At 48.2% G+C, this 21,610-nt stretch overlaps 1 long non-coding RNA gene across 4 annotated transcripts; it reads left to right on the top strand.

Annotated features, from left to right (window-relative positions):
• Positions 1-1,202: 1,202 nt before the first annotated feature.
• LOC120101828 (uncharacterized) lies at positions 1,203-21,379 on the top strand. 4 transcript variants are annotated; one of them, XR_005502853.2, is made up of 4 exons: positions 1,226-1,342; positions 12,487-12,667; positions 13,759-13,873; positions 15,232-21,379. It is a non-coding gene; the product is annotated as an uncharacterized LOC120101828 (long non-coding RNA). The 4 variants fall into 4 exon arrangements; XR_005502851.2 differs by having other exon boundaries at positions 13,759-21,379; XR_005502852.2 differs by having other exon boundaries at positions 1,236-1,342; positions 12,490-12,667; positions 13,759-21,379.
• The last annotated feature ends 231 nt before the right edge of the window (positions 21,380-21,610 follow it).

The following is a 21,610-nucleotide window of genomic DNA, read 5'->3' on the forward strand; positions in this document are numbered from 1 at the left end:
TCGTCAAGGTGACAACCGAGAATAGCCATCGAACTCACCAGGCTGACGGGCGCAGGGGGCTCTCTAGTAACCTGGCATCAGCACTTGAGGTTCTATAACTATTTTAGGGACTAGTGTAGGTGTCAGAGGACACACTGCAGCCTCCTCTGGCCAGTAGCACCCTCCCTTCATTTGTGTGACAACCACAGATGTCTCCAAGTCACTTATAATGTTTCACAGGGGTTAAAATGACTCCGTCAGGAGTCTGAGCTGAATGCCCTATATATAATCCACCCATGGGCTCTCGGCAGCACAGTGACATGATGTCATCATGCCCTCCCCTCAGAGGCTCTCAGGACCTGCTCATGAGTAGCCAGGTCCATTCGTGAAGCCACTTGCTTCATGCCATCACCTGTGCAGACACGAGGGCATCGGAAATGTGCACCACCCTGTGCCCTCGTGCTATTGAGGAAGACACAGATCCACCCTAGGAGGCTGAAGCCATCTGCACCCTCACCAGTTTAAACTTTCAGGCACAACCTTAGCGATCAGGTTAGTTTTGACCACATGGTGTCTAAACTTGGGAACTAAGTTCCTCACCATTGAAACCTTTCCGAAATTTCAAAATAGTAGTTATGTCCAGGTGACTTGGCAGCTCCTCCCTGGGGTCCTAGACTGAGACTTTAATATGGTGCCTGGATTATGAGAGGAATGTGTGACTTAGGTTTTCATAGCAAGAACAAGGAAGCCTATGGACCTCTAAAGGCTTCACGGGTGTTTCCGAGCCGGAGCTGTAGACTGACCAATCCAGGACATTGCAGAAACCTCACTGGACAACAGCCGCAGGTGCACCTGAGGAGGACACCCCAGTGATCCGTGAGCCTTCGGGGCCCATTCACACCTGTGACCCCCTCTGTAGGATTGAAGGGCTACAGGTTGACATTCCTCCAAGGCTTTTGCCAGTTAAAATATGGGCCAAATATCAGGGTCAGGTTACAAAACTTCAACTGGAGGAATTCATAGGCACTCGCTGCTCAGAGAGGGGGTGTTGGCAAATACTTGTTTCCTCCTCTTCCCATTCTGCCTATTCTACTTGCCTAACAGGTTATCTCTGTGTAGGACAAGTTCTCTTTTTTTATAGGGTCTCCAGTGGCCTGTAGTCACATGATCCAAACTAGCCAACCAGTGTGTCCCATCGGTCCAGGATCCAGTGACTGGTCCAGGGGTGTGCATGTGACTTGACTAAAAGTGGTATTTTTTCCTGTCTGTAATCACTGGCTGTGGGAGAACCCTGGAGCTGTGGGCCAGCCTTGGCTCCTCTGTGGGCACATCTCTTGAGCTGCTGGGACATCAGGGTGAGGAGGTAGGTCCTGGTGCTGATGTTAATGCAGACTCTTGCCTCCAGCCTTGCCTGAAGTCCTCTGTTTTGCTTTGTTTTAAACCCCCAACTCCACACACTGACATTTCCTTTAATTCTCTTAAACTTATGTTTTTGTTGTTAATAAGATCCCAACCCATTATCTTCTTCTTCCCTTCTTTCCCCTCTCCCTTTCCTTCTCACCCATGCTTCCTTCTCTTTCTCCCAGCATCTCTATCTAGCCAAGCTCACACTCTGTCCTCATCTTTCCATCCCCAGCTCACTGAGACTCAAGTTCAGGTCATTTAAAACGAGAACTGACAGCTCATTTCAAGACCCGCAGTCACCGAGGTCTGTATGCACAGTCACGGACAAAGACAGGATCCCTGTTTTGATCAGAGGACCTGGCTACTCACAGCCCAATGCCTCCTGTTGGCTGAACCCACTCCTTTCCTTTATGTGCGCCTGTTTGCATTTGCAGCAGTGTATCTCGGTCCTTTCTCTGGTTTCTACCTGTGGCTGCCCTTGCTATGGGCCTTAGAGTCTATTTGACTGGGGCCAGCCTCACAGATGGGGTGAGATGGCCTTCATTGCTGGCTCTCTTCTGGGTCTGACACTATAGGAGTCCTTTGGGTAATCAAAGGTATATGATGTTGTCTCCTGAGGTCAGGAGTAACGCTCAGTCTGTGGTGTGTGTGGATATTGTGTGGCTGGTATGAATCACTCCTTCTTTTTGAACCACATGGGGCACTTTTGTGGCTCTATGAGCCAGTACGCACTGAGGCTTTGATGGGCTCAATCAGCAGTGTTCATTCTGGAGATGTGTCATTGGGCCAGCGGCCTGGATCCTAGTAATATCCTCACATACCCCCCCCCTGGCCTTTGTAAGTGGGAGCTCTTGTGTAGTAGCTGGGTTTGCCTAAGGTCTTGTCACAGGATATTTGATCACACTGTGAAACCCAAGATTGTGTTATGTACTGGGAAAAACAAAAACAAAAACAAAAACAAAAACAAAAACAAACCGGTGTTTAGTTGTTATGTGACTCAGCCCTTAGCACACACCTTTAATACCAAACAATAAAGGTAGAGTTAGTTTGTAGACAGAAACACCCATGTTTGAAAGTGATTCTCTAATTGAGTGGCAGACAAAGTGATGAATCAGAGAAAGATTTGACAGAATAGAATATGCCCAACTCCCAAGAGAAGAGAGAAGGGAAGCTACTTAAGGGGAGCTGTGGAGGGAGGGGGAGAGAGAGAGAGAGAGAGAGAGGAGGAGGAGGAAGAAGAGGAGGAAGAGGAAGAGGAGGAAGAGGAAGAGAAGGAGGAAGAGGAGGAAGAGGAGGAAGAGGAGGAGGCAGTTTTACCAGGACAGTAATACAAAGATAGGTTGAAGAGAGAACAAGCTAGACACAGGTAAAGACAGAACAAGCCAGAGAATGAGAAGGAGCCAGAAGATTAGAACAGACTGCTGAAGCTATTATGAGGCCAAGCAGGGCAATTCAGTCAGAGAGAAGCCAGATTGAATCAGTCAGCTTGAAGAGGAGTTTGAGCAAGAATAGCTGAGTTGAACCAGCCAGAGATCAGAAAGAGCTAGAAAGGGTAAGTTTATTCAGCAGTGAGTCTCAGAGGCTGAAAACATTCTAGGCCTAGTATAGATTGTACAGAGGCTAGAAGCTTCCAGGATTAGGCATAAATTAGCAGACAGAAGTAGTGAGTCTCGGAGACAACAAATGGAGCAGGACAATACAATACAATACACTTTTACAAGGCCTGCTGCCTGTCTAGTAACAGTTATGACTGCGGTGGTGATGGACAGGGCACAGAGACCTGCCCTGCCCCCAGAGCACTGCGTCCTCCTCTCCTGTCTCCTGCCTACCCATGCACCAACTGCAAGGACCTGGCTGTGTCAGTGTGCAGCACCTGCGAGGACCTGGCTGTGTTAGTCCCTTCATTTATTGCTGAAAAATCACTTTTTCCCTGAGATAAAAATGTTTATTTATTTTTGTGGTACTAGAAATACTGGGACTATGCACACACCAGGCAAGTGCTCTGCCACTGCTCAGTGGTCTCCTTCAAACGATTATTTTTGCCTTTATTTTTATTGTATACCTATGGGTGCATGTATATCTATGCACCACTTGTATGCCTTGTGACCTATGCTTCCAGAAGAAAGGCCCAATCCCCTGGAACTGGAGCTACAAATGGTTGTAAGCTGCCATGTGGGGGTGCTGGGAGCCAAACCTGGGTCCTCCAGAAGACCCCTTTGGAACTTTCTACTTTGAAACACGATCCCACTAAGTTGTCTTGATGGTGCCGTCCTCCTGCCTCAGCCTCCCCAGTAATTTGGATGACAGGCCTGCAACACCAGGCTCAGCTGGAAAAGGCATCTTTATTAAGCAGACCTCCCAATCTCTCCTCAACAAAAGCACCGGCTACAATCCAGAAGGCTCCACAGCCTGCCCTGCCCCCTCCCCCCAAACCCCAGCACCACCGCTGAGGACCAAGTAAGTGTTCAAACACACAAGCCCGGGGGGAGCATTTCACAACCAAACTGTAACCGCCTGCAATAAAAACGTTAGGGGAATATGAGAATATATCTTTATGTGTTTCTGGTTTTGTCAAAGCCTAAAATGTCTGTATGAGTATAGACAAGCAGGAAGAAGTTCGGTAAAACATGTACAGTGCCGTTTGCTCAGTGCTCAGCTTCATCGTCTTCTATAAGTCTCTACCTTTTGTGTCCTCCAAGAATATGTATGAGCCACCATCAGAACCTTTGAGAAAGTTATGTGAGACCCAGACTTGCTCAGGCATGCCAGAATCTCTGTGCATGTGTACCACAGCACCCCACTCCCATCACACCCTGGTGTGCAGGCTGTGGGAAGACTTAGGAGGCTGTCCTCTGTGGCTTCTCTGGCTTCTCTCTGAGGTCAACAGTGGGAAGTCTGCTTGGTGTCCATTTCCCCTCTTCAGAAGTATTTTGCTACTGAACCATTGTGAACAAGTTTCTATTAACAAAATAAAACTGTATTGTGGTGCAAGCAAGCCTGTCAGCTCAGCTACTTAGGAGGTTGAGGCCGGAGAATTACAAGTTCAAAGTCGAGCTGGGCCACCTAGTGAAAACCTAGCTCACTATTCTAGGGAAAAAAAAGTAATTTTCACGGGTGTGGGTGTTTTGTGGGTATGTATGTCTGTGAACCACTCATGTATGTCTGTGCCTGGTTCCTAGAGGTCTAAAGAGGCTGTCAGGTCCCTGGGGCTGGAGTTATAAGTGGTGGTGAGCCACCATGTGGGTGCCAGGAAATTGGTGCTTGTCTTGTGTGCAAGAGACCCTCAGTTCAATGCAGCACACTGATCCAGGTGTAGGACATGGGGTCATCTGCCTGCACGTGGGGCCCTTCATTCTGCTACAACAGCTGCTGAGGTGGCTGACAGACCTGGGCAGGACCTGACAGACCCTTGGCATAGCTGCAGCTATGTGAAAGCTGCAGCACCCGTTTGACCCTGCAGAGTTTGTCCCCTTCTTGAGAGGCTCTGTGACCAACAGGACAAGATCGCTCCTCATCTTCAAGGCTGCTGTTTCTGGTCACAGCCCTGGTCAAGAGGTATATCCCAAACTTACCTTTACGGTCTGTGTCCACAGATACCCAAGAGCAGGGACCTATTTGTCCTGCTCCAGACTCTATCCCCAGAGCTACTTCTTTGCTGTGTGGCTTTGAGCAAGTTACTCAGCTTCTCTGTGTCCTGGACTCCTCATTTATAGGATGAGAATGGTACTTAAAGGGTCTGCTTCAGCCAAACAGGGGTCTCGTGGAAGTTTGTGCTTATAGCAGACAGATCACACTAAGCCCCATCCACCCATCCAGATGTTCACCTTGGCTGTTGAAATTACTGTGGTGTTAGATGCCAGTGTCTCCACCTCCCATATGTGGACCTGCTAAGACTTGGCTTCTCAATGGCTTTCCTGCCTTGAACCTTACACTCTTCCTGCCTGCTGACCTGGCTCTGCCGTGAGGTCCTCTGTCAGCCTCTCCTCCATGGCTCACTTCCTCCAGATCACTCTGTGGCTGGGGAGGCTGGTGACTGATTTCCTCACCCTCAGGCTGACCTAGCAGGAGCTGTGGTCTTTGTTCGCATCCGGCCCCACTGTCAGCTACACAGCATTGCCGCACCCTAAGTCTTGTGAAACAGAAGTGGACCTTAGCACCCGGTGTCACCAAGTCAGCGTGGACTCCTCAGTGACCCCCACATTGACACAGTGGGATCAAGTCTCTTCAGGCCCTGGAAGCCTGAGTCCGCTCTACAAACAAGCAGACTGATGTCGACATTGTAGTGTGATGCAGAAGCCGTTTAATACCTTTAAAGAATGGGAAATGGAGTTCTCGTGTCTACTGGTGCTGAAAATGGAGGATAATGACAGAATTATTTAAAAAACTGTCTTCTCTGCCTCAGACTAATTGCTTATGGTCTGTGAGGCCGACTCCAGAATCCAGATGGGAAGTGCTAGATCCCAGGCCAGGGAGACAGGTGTCGGAACACCTCAGCATCAGAACCGCAGATGTGTGGGATCTGGAGTAGAGCTGTGAGTGCGAGGCAGGACACCTGAGCTTCTGGCTGGACCCTGTTCTTGGTGGATCAGAGGTCACATTTGCAGGAAATCCTGGCTGGTGACAGCCCTGCAATTTGAAGACAGAGCTGTGAGGCCAAACGTGGCTTCACAGACATGGGGATGGTTAGACTGAGGAAGGGAAGTGGGTCTGACCTTCGCAGGACTTCTGAGCCTTGAGTAAGATAGTGATGAGCATTTGTGTCAAACAGTGTTGGGAGCTTTGCCTCAGTACACATATGAGAAGCGGAAATGAGGCTTAGAGACAGCTCAGTCAGAGGGTCCAGAGGCATCAGATCCTCACCCTGACCCATGTGCACCCTACTCTCTCCTCTGACAGCTTAAGGGGAGGCCTCAGAAGAATTCAAGCCCCAACCTCCTGGAAGTGAAAGACAGAAGCTCTGAATAGCAGAGTGGTTTCCAGTGCTCAAAGATGATTTGCTGAAGTGTCTGTCCTCTGTCTGTGGAGCCTCCGGTCGGTGGATAGTGCTCTGCCCCAAATGTGAGGTTATAGGTAAAGTGTGTCCTCAAATTTCCCTTTGCAGAGGCTCAAATGTCAGCTGTATTGCTCTGTAGCTGTGTGGTTTTGGAAATTTTATTCAGACTTTCTGTGTCTAAGTCATCCAGACTCATAGGTTTAATATTGAGTGTAATTCCAGTTAATAGATACAAAGTATGGAAAAATATTAAGACTTTGAGCCAAGTTATAAATATCTCTATTGCATATGAGTAGGGTTTAGAGTCTGTCCCACTTCGTCTTGACTGATGGGTCACCCTGTTGCAGTCTCTCCTATAAAGAAATCACAGAGTGGAAGCGAGCTTCTCTGGTGCAATTCTACGGGTGACCAGCAGATGGCAGAAGCAAGCCAGGAACCGAGCCTGGTCCTGCCCAGCTGGTTAGAGAAATTCTGTCTGGAGCTTTGTGAAGCTTTGTGGAGTTTTGTCAATTTGATACATCCTAGAAATACCCGAAAAGAGAGTCCCAAAGAGGAATCGTCCAGATCAGGCTGGTCTGTGAGCATGTCTGGGGGGATTGTCTTGGTTATATTAATTGATGTGGGAAGACCCACCCAGTGTGGGCTGCACCATTTTCAAAAGCAGGGGCTCCCGGGCTAAAAGTAGAGAGAGATGGAGCAAACGTTCTCTGATTGCGCCTGTGGATCTGACGTGACCAGAGGCTTCTGCCTTGACTTCCCCACAACGAGCGATGTAACCTGAAATTGAGAGCCAAAATGAATACTCCCCCACCCCACCCCTGTAAGCTGCTTTTAAACGATTTTATGTGTGTGGCTGTTTCACCTGCATGTATGACTGTGCATTGTGAGTTTGCCTGGTGCCTGAGGCCAGAAGGGGGCTCTGAATCCCCTGGGACCTGAGTTATAGATAAGAGCCTTCGTGTGGCTGCTGGGAATTGAACCCAAGTGCCCCGGAGAAACAGCCAATGTTCTTAAACACTAAGCCGTTTCTTTAACACCCCCCACCTCAACTTGTTTTCTGTCAGTAGCTTTATCACAGCAACAGAGATCAGATGAGAACAATTGTGTGGAGACCTCCCATACAAGAGCCATCTTTCATTCAGACAGGGCCCTGGTCTGGAAGGCTCACTACCAGGTGTGTCTGATGTCACGGTACCACGTTTTTCAGATCGATCTGCAAAAGGGTGGAGTTCCGCCTCTCAGCTCTAATTCGAGCATGTGGCCAGGCATGGGGGTGGGGACAGCATGTGCCTGGCTAGTGCTGTGTTCCTGAATGCAAATGTCCAGTGAGAAGCCACCTGTCAGGCACCTTGCCCTCTTCCAAGAGGACACAGCAGAGGGTCATTGGGGCCAGGTAGAAAGAAAACATACAATAGTTGGGTAAGGCAGCAAGGTGGAGTGGACCAATGCCTGATGCAAGAAAACAAATATGGAGAGATTGTGGGGAAGCATCTGTGGGAGCAGGGAAGGCCGAGGCCTGGTTCCTGGAGGAGCAGTGGAGGGCATCGTCGGCAGAGCAAGAACCTGGGCTCACATCAGACAGCTGGAGCACCTCACGTTGATGAACTAGAGTGGAGGATAGGTAGCTGACCAGAAACTCTGGCCTAGGAGGGACCAGTCTCTCCTGTGAGCAGGTCAGGGAGGGGAGTCCTGTCTGGAGGGAAAGGAAATCACTCAGTGCTGACAAAGCCATTTCACATGGCTCGGTCCATGCAGGTTAGCTCGTGAGCCCTGAAAACCTCCTCTTTCCTGTGGCCTCTTCACTGCATTCCCTAGGGTGGTTGGGAATACCCAGAGGACTCCCTCCAAGTGCTTCCATTGACACCACCGCTCTGCATATGCCTGGCTCTTGTGCAGTCGCACACCTGACTCCAGGGTCTCCCTGTGAAGCCGGGGGGGGGGGGGGCACACAGAGTTTCGAGCATCTCCATCTCCCTGCCTCCAGCTTGTTCTGGCTCCTCCCTGGGGCAGGTTTGAAAGCCCAGACACGTCCACCACATTCAAGCAAATAGTCACACTGACAATTCCTCCCGGGCTCAGGTTCAAGTCCTCATTAAGCTGTTAAGTGGGTGGGGATTTCACTTCCTTCCAGTGGCCCCTGCTTCGTGCCTTGGAACTCAGAGCAGCTGTTGAAGCTCACGGCAGCTGTCAGCAGTTCCGATCTGAGGCCTCGTCTTGGGTGGAAGTGGGGATGAGGTGTGAGAAAAAGGAACCATGGCAGGGATGAAGTAGGGTGAGGCCAGGGGAGGGCAGAGCAGAAGGCTGGACATGGCCAGTGGACAGGGACTGAGTTTACTGCTTGGGTGGCTCTTTCAGGTGTTCACACACACACTCACACACACACACACACACGCACACACACTCACACACAAACATCTATCTAAGCATATACATCAAGATACACATATGCATGTACACTTATATGCACATGCATATACATATGTATACAACATATGTATATGCATGTACACTCATGCCTCCATGTATACACACACACATATATGTGTGTGTGTACATAAGTACATGCTGATGTCATATATGCATACTCATGCATACACATATGCAGATACACATGCTATTGCGCGGTGTTAGAGTGCTTACTTGCTTCACATCGATGGGCAAACAAACCCATGTGTATGATCATGTATATCTTATCTATAGCTATGCTTGCTACGTACGTGTGTGTATACAGGTCTGTGTGTATATGGATGTGTATACTCATAGACCCATCACATGTTCTCATCTACCTCTGTACCATATTGTATACAATTATATAGCACAGACTTCACACTCATGCAGTGTACATGCATATAACTGTACAGATCCATGAAGATACATACATGCATGTGGATATGAATACTTTAATATACACATTTGCATGCATACACACACTGCTACAGAATGCCCCACACACTCACTGCTACAGCATGCTACAGCATGCTACATGCTGCTACAGCATATACACATACACTGCTACAGCACACACATACACACTGCTACAACATATACACACTGCTATAGCACACACACACATACCGCTATAACATGTACACACACACACACACACACACACACACACACTTACTGCTACAGTTTGAATATATATGTCCCTCCATGATGGGTACCTTGCAGCTTAGACCTTGATGTAACAGTATCACAAAGTGGGGCCTGAGGAGGGCAGTTAAGTCAGGAAGGCAGAGCCCTCACCAACAGGACCAATAGCCCCAGTTATTGCTGGGGGAACTGACTTAGACCCTTCTGTGGTCCACCTTCTGACATGTGCAGACACAGCACTGGCCTCCACAAAGGCCATCTTGGATGATGGAGGTACGGGCTTCAGCTTCCAACCTTCAGAACTGTGGTATGTAGAATTCTACATTCATTACGTGTCTATTTTATTACAACAGCCTGAACAACCAAGACATGATCCACACACTCATGTCTAGACATGTACATACACATGCACACACATACAAATATACAGTTATACACATACCTGTATGCATGTACTTATACTAATACACACATATATACAAACATATACACATGCCTACTCACATGCACTCACATATACACATAATGTAAACAGACACATGTACACATATTCATACAAGCAAATTTATACATACACATGCATATGCATATGTATATGTACAAATATACTCATGAACACATGCACACATGTATTCTCATGTACATACATGTACACACGTGTACCACATTCATGCAGACATACATGAACACAAATGTATATATGTTCATTTATACATGTGCATACACATATTCACTTATATACATGTAAACACACTCTCTTAGGGTTTCCAATACTGTGAAGAGATACTACAACCACAACAACTCTTATAAAGGAAAACATTGCACTGGGGCTGGCTTACAATTCAGAGGTTTAATCCGTTATCATCAAGGCAGGAAGCATGGTGACATGCAGACAGATGTGGTGCTGGAGAAGAAACAGAGTTCTAAGTCCAGGTTGGCAGGCAGCAGAAAGACACAATGAGTCACTGGGCTTGGCTTGAGCTTCTGACATCTCAAAGCCCACCCGCAGTAGCACACTTCCTCCAACAAGCCACGCCTACTCCAACAAGGCCATTCTTCCTAATGGTGTCACTCCCTATGGGCCTATAAGAGCCATTTTTATTCAAACCACCACATGTGCATGCTCATGCATACATGTACTCATGCACACATTCTCATATACACATCTGAAAATGTGCATATACCCACATGTGCACGTGCATACACACATATACACACTCCTATACATACAAACACAAATACACACATGCGTGCACACGTATCTGCTCTTTCCCACACTCATGCATTTGCTGATGGCTAAGTGTGTAATAGAGGTGTGTTTAAACTCTTAATGTAGCCCCCAAAGTACACGCTGGGACAAGGACTCAAGAGAAAGAGGTCGTGACCTTGGAAGTGTTGTGGAAGGAAGAACACAGGAGAACCTAGAGTTCAGATCCTTGAGGGGCAGTGGACCCAGAGAGGCTGCATCCACGCTTGTGGGGACAGAGAAACCAGAGGTTGATGCTTGCTTGATCCATGCCACTCTGGGTACAGTATCCCTGGCACTTCTAAATTTCCCAGCACGAGACAGTGAGCACCAGCAGGCAGAAGGCTGGGATCTCTGTGGGCTGCTGGTGGCTGCAGGCAGGCACTGGGGTGGCCTCCTTTATCTCTCTACAGTCCCATAGAAGAGAAAGGAGCGAGGTTTGGGCTGGTGTAGAGGCATGTATGATCTCACATGTGAAGAGCAGGCAGGGCCGGGTTGGCATGACTAAAGGATAAACCTCAGCTAGGCATGGGGGCAGAGGCCTGTGGTTTCAGCTACCAGGAAGGCTGGGACAAAGGCATGGTGAACTTCAAAGTGCAAAGAGGACTGGGGACATAGTTCAGTGACCGAGCAGGTGGCTCTAAATTCAGTCCCTGGTACTGAAAAATGAGTGAAATCAAGTAAAAAGCAACTCTCGCTGGAGATGTGAATGCATGAGCTCCATCCAGGCAGGACCTTATCAGTCGGGTGTGGTGATGGCAGGAGGTTAGGACAGCTTTGGGCACACAGGGCATTCATTAAGTGACAGCTGGGGTAAAGACCTGAGCAATAGAGCAGACCCACCCTGTCCTGAGAATGCACAGGGATACCATCAGCCCCCTCTGACTCCATTACTCATCTGCGCTGAAAAGACAGGCAGGAAACTCATTCACTACGGGAGCTGGCAATCCCTCCCCAAGCTAAGATCTGGCTGTGAAGCACCTGGGGGAGCATGGGAGGGAGGATGGGAGGGGCCACATGATAAGTGAGCTGGTGTGGCGGCAGGATGTGTGCTAACAGTCGGCTTCCTGGAGTCTGTGGCATGCCTTGCAAACCTGGGCTTCCTAGGAGCCCAAATGTCATCCTAGTCCCTTCTAACATGACCTACAGCTGGACCTCTGACCCTATATGCCAAGAAGCCCGGCCACTACAAGTGACTCCAATTCAGATACCTCAGGCCCCTCCTCCTTCCTTGTTCAGACAGTCATGATGTCCAGGACTGTTCCTGGGAGGTGCAAAGATGCACAAGACACTCCCAACCTGGATTTCACTTGACCCTATTTTAAGCAGGTGTCTCTTTTGTGTACAGAAAAAGCATGATTCGCACCTAATTCCATTCTGAACAGTTATGTCCTGCGCATTAAGACACTCCCACCCCTGTGAGTTTGCTCGGTGCAGAGAGAGGGCGTTTAAAAGATTTTCATTACACAAAACTCCTCTATCTGTCAGCTGTAAGCATCCCCAGTATGCTTTGGTGATGGTTGGGACCCTCTCTGTGGTTCTTAGCATGGCCTGAGAGGAGCCTGGCTGTGGGAGGGGCCTGGCTGTGGTGTGGGAGGAGCCTGGTTGTAGGAGGAGCCTGACTGTGGGTCAACAGACGGCTTGGGACCACATCATCCATCCTTCTACCACTTTACAAAAGAGTCAGCTCTCTGGTGTCTGAGGATTTGCTCTCTGAAGGGTTTCTAGGAATCGCAATGCTTATGTAACAAAGGTGTCTTTGTCTTGCTAGCAGCCCTAAATTTTCATATGATCTGAGAAGCCAGAAGAATCTGAAACCACAAACCTCTGTCATCTCCAGTCACTACAAGGAACGAGATAGACAGGTCCCGGGATGAAGTCCAGGGTGTCCAGTGAGTGGATGGAGAAGACCCTGTCTGGGAGCTTCTGCCTCTTGAGTGGTACCAGCCCTGGTGTGTACGACTTGTGATTAATTAGAGTCACGCTGATGGGTTTCTCAGGGCTGGTACTGGAGCTGCGCCTGGGAGGCCTGGGATGCGTCTTGCCAGCGTGCTGGCTGGCCTGTATGGGTTTCTCTGCAGCCTTTCCGAAGCAGAGCGGGCAGAGTGTGTATACCATTCCTCTTCTGTCCAACTCCACAGAGCGGAACCTGCCAGCCTCAGCCCGCGTTCTGCCAGAAGATGGGAGAATACTTAGATGCTTCTGGCCAGAACACAGTGTGTGTGCTCTCTGTGCTGAGACACAGCTTCCGATCTGGCAGAACCAAGGCAAACACAATCTGCTGGCTGCCTCTTCCGTAGTCCTCCTTAGGCCTGCCCCGTGTGGCTGCCAGGAGAGTAGCTCGGGAGGCTGTTAATTAAAACCATGGCGCTCTGGGCAGGGAAAAGTTTAAAACTCTGAAATCATTTTCCCTAATAGAAATTGTGTTTTGGAGGTACTCAGCAAGGTCAGGCCAACCAGGAAAACCCACAAACCACAAATGAGCTCCAATAGGTATTTATTTAATTTGCTTAACTTTGTGCCTGAAAAGTCAGAGTGGGGAGCACTCCACAGACTGGGGCAGCTGTCTTCATCTCCTGGGCCTGCGGCTTGGGGAGAAAGATCTGGGCTCTCAGAGAAACATCTGGAACTGCTTAATAGATGTGTTGAGATTTGCTGAGCAGGCGCGGGTGAGCACAGCTTTGTGGGCCATCACCTTATCAGGTTATCTATTGTCCTGTGGCTATTTTGGTTTGGCAATGCATTTTAAGCTGGTGATAATGTTTGTGTGGGGGGGTGAGGAGGGTGCCCCTGAAATCCATCAGTCACAGAAAGTTCCCTTCCTCCCACTGGCTTTCTGGTCAAAGGTGCTTATGAATGGTGAATGCTGTCTCTTGAGCCACCCTGTGCAGACTCCCAGAGAGAAGGTGGAGGTCCTGAGCTGGTCTGCGAAACTATGGCTTCCCAAGGGTCTGAGAGTGGGAGTTGTATCATTCCTTAGATTGTGGTCCTACTCTGTGTAACCTGAATTGTATCCTCTTTTCCTTCCATGGCCAACTGGAAGCCTAAGAAGAGAAGAGAGGTGTCGAGGGCCTGCAGTGGCTGCCTGGATCTTGCTATGGTGCCGTGACGGTTAACATTATATCAACCCACAGGATCTGGAGTGAGTGGCTTCGGAGGTGAATCTTTTAGCCTGTCGGTGACAGAGTGTCTGGATTGGGCTAACCAAAGTGGGAAGACCAGCTCTAAACGTGGATGGTACCATCCCTTGAGCTGAGATCCTAGACTTGGAAGAAAGGGAGCCAGCGAGCTGAGCACCAGCATTTATCTCTCTGCTTCCTGACTGTGGATGTGTGTCCAGCTGCCTCACACGCCTGCTGCCCAGACTTCCCCCAACCCTTGGCCAAGTGGATGCCTTCCATGCTTATACTGTCGCCTGTCAGGTCATGGTCATAGCAATGAGACTTTAGGGTTAGGGTTAAGGTTAGAGTGAGGGTTAGGGTTAAGATTAGGGTTAGGGTTGGGGTTGAGGTTAGAATCAGTGTTAGGGTTAGTGTTAGTGTTGGTTAGGGATAGTTTTAGGGTATTAACCACACTTGCATTCATGCCAGTGTCAACTGAGTGTGAACCGTGCATCCCACACATGTGTCAATGTTCCAGAAAGCAGAATAACTACTTATTACTGAGTGGAGAATTAGAAAATTACAATTTAGGTCCCACATCGCCCCTGGGTTATCTTTATCCTCCTTGATAAGCATTTGTCTCCCAGCCCCGTGTTTTCCCGTCCTCCTTTTGATTGTTATATAAATAGGTCTGCAGTGTCCTAACAGATCGCTAGTTCCCACTGACTCCAAGAATGGCATCCGACAGCACATGACTACCATGATAGAGGTCCTTCTTCTTAGGTGTAACTCATGAAGCCGATATTTCCACAGATTCATTTGAAAATCATCTTGATTTATATAACTTCCCTTTGTTCTGTAACCATAAACATATCAGCCAACTGTTCCCATGTTGTTGCAGAGCATGTAAGTAACCTGGACCAGGTTCCTGGGCCACGTCACACAGTTTGCTCCCTTTGACTTGAGAGCTGGTCTTGTGTGAGCAGGAAGTGGTCAGGTCAGCAAATCCCCCTCGTGGCCTGGCACTTTATTCAGATGATATGTGCCTTCCAGAAGAAGGGTGTGGAGATGGAATTTCATCTCCTTAGACAGCTCTGGGTTCCAGACTTGGGAGTTTCAGGTTAGCGAACTACTGGGCATACAAGGGGTAGTGGTAGAACTTTAGGGTGGGAATTTCTACCCAGGAGCCCTGCAGTCCCGGTTGGCCCCATATAACACCTTGATCTGGCAATTTACTTAAAGGCACAAGCTTAGATTTGCAAAACCTTCTTTAATAAAAGTTCTCAAATGCTTAGACCCCTCCCCCTTCTAGCCCACCATCCAAAGGTAGGGGAGAAAAGATGTTAAATAGGACAAGGGGATGTGGACCTGTTTAGAAGTAGTTCTTTGTGGGCAATTTTAATCTCCGTTTTCAGGGTACCAGCAGTCTAGTTGAATAATGTCAGGATACTAGCAGTCCAGCTCAAAAGTGTCACCAGACACGAATCAGCAGCAGTGGCATGATCTAGCAGAAACAGCAAGGCCTCCACCAAATCGGCTCGAGTCAGCAGGGGTGACCAGAACCAGCCAGAACGCCGGAAGTGCTCTGCCTCACCTTTCAATGAAGTGAAGCTCAGTGAAGAGGTGAGACCGACGAAGGGTAGCATGGCTAGCCATGCAGTCACAGCACCACTGTCTACCAGGTCCTACTTACACTCTCTCCAAACGCCACGTGTCCTCTCACTGGTCTGCTTCAGCATAACACCACGTGAGTCTGTACCACATGACAGTGTCTGAAGACAGAGGACTCTCGTGAAGGCCCAGCTGTGGCTCTGGAGCTAATGGCCTGGCTTCTGGGATAGCAGGACAGCAACCTGAGCAGCATGTGAGGGAGGGGTAGGTAGCACCTTTGCCTGCCTGCACCCCCACTCGGGGGTGTCCTCCAGGCTGCAGGTTCAGTGTGGTGGCCGTAGAAACAAGAGATTCTGGGACCCTCCTTGAGAAGCCCTAATGCCAGGGACCTGGGGTTGGTTCCTTTCCTCCCTTCCTCAAACCCCTCTCCCTCCTATTCCCTTCTTCCATCCTTCTTCCTCTCCTTTTTCCTCCTCCTTACCCTTTTTCCCTCCCTATTTCCTCCTCTCTCCTGCTTCATCCCCCCCACTTCCTCTCCTCCCACTTCCTCCCCTCCCCCATTTCCCCTTTTTCACTTCCTCCCTTCCACACTTCACCCATTTCCTCCTCCCACTTCCTTTCCTCCTCATTTCCTTCCCCTATTTCCTCCCCTCCCCCATTTCTTCCTCCCACTTCCTCCTGACCCATTTTCCCCCCTCCTCCACTTCCTCCTCTCTCCTTCCTTTCCTCTTAGTGGCTTTGGGGATTGAACCTAGTACCTCCTGCAGGCTAAGTGAGCACTCCACCCCTAAGCTACATTCCCACCCACCTTTTTCATTTCGAGACAGGTTGGCACTGTGCTGCCCACGTTGGTCTTAAATGTACTCTGCAGCTGAGGCAAGCTTTGAACTGGCAAACCTTGTCTCAGCCTCTCAAGTTACTGTGATTCTAGGCTTGCGTCTGCTGGCTCAGTGGGCTTCTGTACTTACACAAAGTAGATCTGAGGAAGAATCATGTTTGAGATGCACTTCTTCATAAAACCAAACATGCAGCCCAGGCAGAGAAAAATCGGGCAATGCAGGAAGAGGCAGGGTATTTTACCGTGTCCATAGGGCAAAGAGCAGAGAGCAGACAGGAAGGAGCCTGGAATCTGGGGAGATTTACCAATAAAGGAACTCTGTGTTTTCCCCTCAGGCTGGCAGATCCTAGGAACTAACTCTGAGGCTGGGGGGGGGGGGTGGTGCATCAAGCATAAGCTGGTAATTACGCAGGCACCATGGAGTGGGGGAAAAGCTGCAGCTCTGAAACCACACAAGACACTGAACAGACTCTTTGCTCCTCCCATGTTGTCTAAGAAACCCAGATGTTACTGTCATAGCCACTACATAAACAAACAATGCCAGGCTACAGGGACTGGCTTCTCTGATTGTCCCCCCCCCAAGGGTTGTCCTGGGCTTGGGCTGCCTCTGCAGCTTTTTTGGGTCAGCAGAGCAGGTGTCAGGCATGCAGAGGAAGGTTAGAAAATCCTAGGGGGGGAGGGGGGGTTGGGGATTTAGCTCAGTGGTAGAGCGCTTGCCTAGGAAGCTCAAGGCCCTGGGTTTGGTCCCCAGCTCCGAAAAAAAGAACCAAAAAAAAAAAAAAAAAAAAAAGAAAATCCTAGCGGGAGGATGACTGGCCACAGGCCTGTAGAAACTTTTGCCTGAGGATTTCTTGCCCCATCAAGGATCTCGTTGGTCTTGGAGGGCTTGGGAGCAAGAAGTGACAATATGGACAGGTTGAAATGTTGAGCCGCCACACAGTTACCTGCTGCAATGATATGCAGACCCTCCAACATGAAGAGCAAGCTGGCTACTGCCTACTGAGGGCTCACAGGCTAAACCGGCCCTGAGATGGGTCTTTTCATGGACCAGGATTCAAAGATGGGAGGGATGTTTCTCAGTTTCCTCAGGAAGCATGTGGTACTGCAGTCCCCCATAGACTAATGGTGTGAGTGCTCAGAAGGCCCCGTCTACCCACCCCAAACTCTAGGGCTTTCAGGGGATAGACGTGGAGCACAGGGGTGGTTACTCCTACCCCCGCATCTGCCTGTGGTGCTGTTTCTTGCTCACTGCCCTCTGAGAGTCTTCTCTACTTGTTCTCATGGATGCTTCTTCACCATGGATACAGCCATGCCTCCCCATAGCCACGCCTCCCCATAGCCACGCCCTCTCCACAGAGCCCTCCCCAAAGCCATGCCCTCCCCTACCATGCTGGACTCATTTCTCTCTGAAACCCTGAGCCAAGTCAAGCCTTCCTCTCTCCTCAACAGCTTCTGGGAGGTGGACAGACATGGGAAAGCAGAGTCTGAGTCTGGAAATGCCTGTTCACCATTTCATCCATAGTTTAGACTGGCTTTTCTTCTTCATCAACTCGTTTAAACTCAGTTTTGAAAAACAAAGTTGCTTTTGAGTTTCAGCTGCAAACAAGGTTTCGGTGTTTATTCTTTTAACTTAAAAATGGCTACAGGCTTACAGGATGGCCCTGCTTGCCTGCTTATAGCACTGCAAGCAACACAAAGAATGAAGGTAAATTAGGGACTATCCCACAACTCGTGAAAACTTCTCTGAACACTGCCCTTCAGACAGAGTGTCCTGGTGATGCTTAGGCATGGGGAGCTTGGAAACTCCAGGAGAATGACTTAGTCACATGTCTCATTGCTGTAGTGAAAAATCCGAGCAAAGCAAGTAATGAAGGAAGTTTATCTTGGCTCACGGTTTGAGGATGCCATCTGTCAGGACAGAGCAGGCATGAAGGCAGGACATGGGGCAGAAAGCCACAGTGCACATAGTCAAGATGCAGACAGAGATGGTGTCTCGTGCCCAGTTCACTGTCTCCTTTTTATTGAGTTCAGGACCCCAGCCTTTGAGGTGGTGTCACTCACACTGAAGAAAGACCTTCCTACATCAGTGAAGGATCTCGAATCCTCAACCACATGCCAGGCAGGTCATCTCCATGGCGAAATGTGCACTTGGGTGCTTTAGTTCTGAGGGCCCTATATCTCTGGACTCCTTTGGCTGGACGCTGACCCCCATTTCTCCAATGCTGACCCACATTTCCCCAATGGTCACATTTTCCTTCCACGGTCTTTCCAGAGAAGGTGCCCTGGAGTACTGCTTTTTAAGACTGTACGTTTTTTAAGCCGGCATTTACCAAGCATGAATTTGAACTTTGTTGAAGAAACACTCTTGATCAAGGGAGTTGGGGGCGGGGATCCTGGTCATCAAGAAAGGAGATAGGCCCATGTGGCCTCTTCAGGAGAAAGCCTGTGGCAGGGAGACCGAGTCATCCAGACATACCTGTGGGTAGCCTGACTTTGGGGGGTCTAGATGGACATACAGACAATGATAAAGGTGTCCATGTATAATTTTACATCTTCGAGATGGTTACCAAGGGAACCTAAATAAACCCTCCAGCTTGTTTGCTCTGAGCTGACATAAAGGTCACCCTTGTGGGAGGTCACACAAGGGGCAGTAACTTGTTAGCTCCTCACTTGCATTCCTGTGGAGGAAGCCTCTGTCACTGGGTTATGTTAACAACTGCCTGGGGGATTTTGTGAGCTCTGATTCTTCCTTTGTGGCTTCAGGTGTGGCCTGGCATCTGTCTTCACATGTGTCCCCTTAGATGCCTTGCAGGTCCTGTGACCTGCTACTCATCTCTGCATGTAGACGTGGCCTCATTTGGGAATCATTTGTCCCAGGCCCCACACTGCCCAGTTGCCTATCAGAGCAGAGGCACTCCCCTCAAGCCCTGCCCTCTCTCCCTTCAGCAGCCTCATAAGGTCACATCACCACGTCCAGCCCCCAAGCACAGTGTGTTCCTGCAGGATTGCTCAGCAGTTTCTGGGACAAGCTGGCCCACTGCCTGATTGACCCACCCGTTACTTAAGAAGCAAAGCATCTTTTGAAACTGAGCCCTCAGTCCATGGAAAATGAGCGACTTCAGCCCATACAAGTCCATCCAGGCCCCTGTGGGGAGAGCAGCAGGGTTCCAGAGGAAGATGGGCCATCTGGGCCAACCTCCCAATGAAACATTGCCTGTATTCACAGCACTTCTTGCCTCTGTCTTGTTAATTTTTAGCCAATTGGGCAGGAAGAAAAATACTCAGTTTTGAGATATTTGATGGATCTTCTGTTTGAAGGTGGCCATTGCCTTTCATTGACATATTACCTTCTCACTGATTTATAAAAGATTCTTTTGTATATTGAAGATATTAGTTCTCTGCATTAGAAGTATGAAATTGTGATTTTTAACTCTCCGAATGGCATTTAAAGGCGTTCGATAGTGCATTTTATATTGCTGTGTTCACAGCTCTGCTTTTGTGCCTTCTAAATCCCATGTGTTCAAAACGGCCAATGAATCTCACAGTGTAACAGCGTAGTCATCTATGTTTTCTTTTACTGGTTTTTATGCCTTTTCTCTTCATGCAAATCTTTAGATATTCACTATGTAGTGAGAAATGGATTTGCATCCAACTTTATATTTTAGACAGCTCATTGCGAGTGCTTCCTAACTAGAAATGCCCACTGTATGGTACACTAAAATCTCTGTCTGTGGACTTGTCCCAGCCAGCGTGATTTCTGCTCCTCTGGGCTATGCTTTGATTATTTTATCAAACCATACTGCTTTACTGAACTGTCACCAACTAATGCATTTTTAATGTTGGGCAAGACAAATTCCTCATAACCACCAATCAAAGAATTGTCTTGGCTCTCATCAGCAGTTTATTCCACACCTAAATTAAAAGTTATTTAAATTATATTGGTTTATTTGTGTGTGTGTGTGTGTGTGTGTATGTGTGTGTGTGTGCGTGTGTGTGTGAGTGTGTGTATGTGTAGGTATGTGTGTAGGTGTATGTGTAGGTGTGTGTATGTGTTTGTGGTGTGTTTGTGTGAGTGTGTGTGTGTAGGTGTGTGTATGTGTTTGTGGTGTGTTTGTGTGAGTGTGTGTGTAGGTGTGTATAGGCGTGTGTGTAGGTTTGTGTGTGTAGGTGTGTATATGTGTTTGTGGTGTGTTTGTGTGTGTGTGTGTGTGTGTGTAGGTATGTGTGTAGGTGTATGTGTAGGTGTGTGTATGTGTTTGTGGTGTGTTTGTGTGAGTGTGTGTGTGTGTAGGTATGTATAGGTGTGTGTGTAGGTTTGTGTGTGTAGGTGTGTATATGTGTTTGTGTGAGTGTGTATGTGTATGTGTGTGTAGGTGTGTATAGGTGTGTGTGTAGGTTTGTGTGTGTGTAATTGTGTGTTGTGTGTGTATGTGTGTGTGGTGTGTCTGTGTGAGTGGTGTGTCTGTGTGAGTGAGTGTGTGTGTGTGTGTGTGCGTGCATGTGTGTAGGTGTGTGCTGAGATTCAAACTCAGATTTTCACGCTTGCAAAACAAGTATTCTAACCACTGGGCCATCTCCTGTGGATGTCATTCAGACTAATTTTTGACTTTGTACATGTCCTGAGTTTTATTGTTCGACTTATTTCCAGGTAATTTAGGACTTGATCTGTTGCAAATTATTTTCAAAACTCTGTATTTCCCAACTTCTTATATTTTATGTATGAGAAAGCCACTGATTGTTGCATTACTTAAAACTGATTATACTTCTGCGTATTTATTGTTTTAATATTTTTCTGTTATTTTGGTTTTCTCTGGGAATACCGCCTTATTATCTATAAATTATGATTGCTCCATCTCTTCCCATATTCTCAGCAGCTTTTATACTCCTGTCTAATTGCTTCCCTCTGTACTTTATTTTACAATGGTGGCAAGAAACGCTCTTAAACTGTTTCTAATGGGATGCCTCTAGTATTTTTACAATTAATTATGAAGGTAATTTTTGGATGGAAATGTGTATTTTTTTTTTAAATCCTGTAAGGAGATAACCACCCAATTGCAAGCATCAGAAGTGGATATTAAATTTTTATTAAATGTCTTTATGGCCTATAAAAAAGATGTAATGGCATGTCTCTCCTTCTCTCCTCCCATGAACGCTGTGAAGGTGTTTTTAGATTCCAGACTGGAGCTCTTAGGCATGTGAGTTTGGCCTCCTCATCCATCTCGGGTGTGAATTGGCTTCTAGCTGCCAGCAAAGCACTCAGAGATTTGCATAAACCTCTTCTCTAATTATCTTTTCCTGGGACCTGTCAGGCTCTGGCATCTGGTTTGCATTGACATCCTAAGAAC

This window comes from Rattus norvegicus, chromosome 3 (assembly GCF_036323735.1).
Source record: "Rattus norvegicus strain BN/NHsdMcwi chromosome 3, GRCr8, whole genome shotgun sequence".
Classification (NCBI taxonomy): Eukaryota; Metazoa; Chordata; class Mammalia; order Rodentia; family Muridae; genus Rattus; species Rattus norvegicus.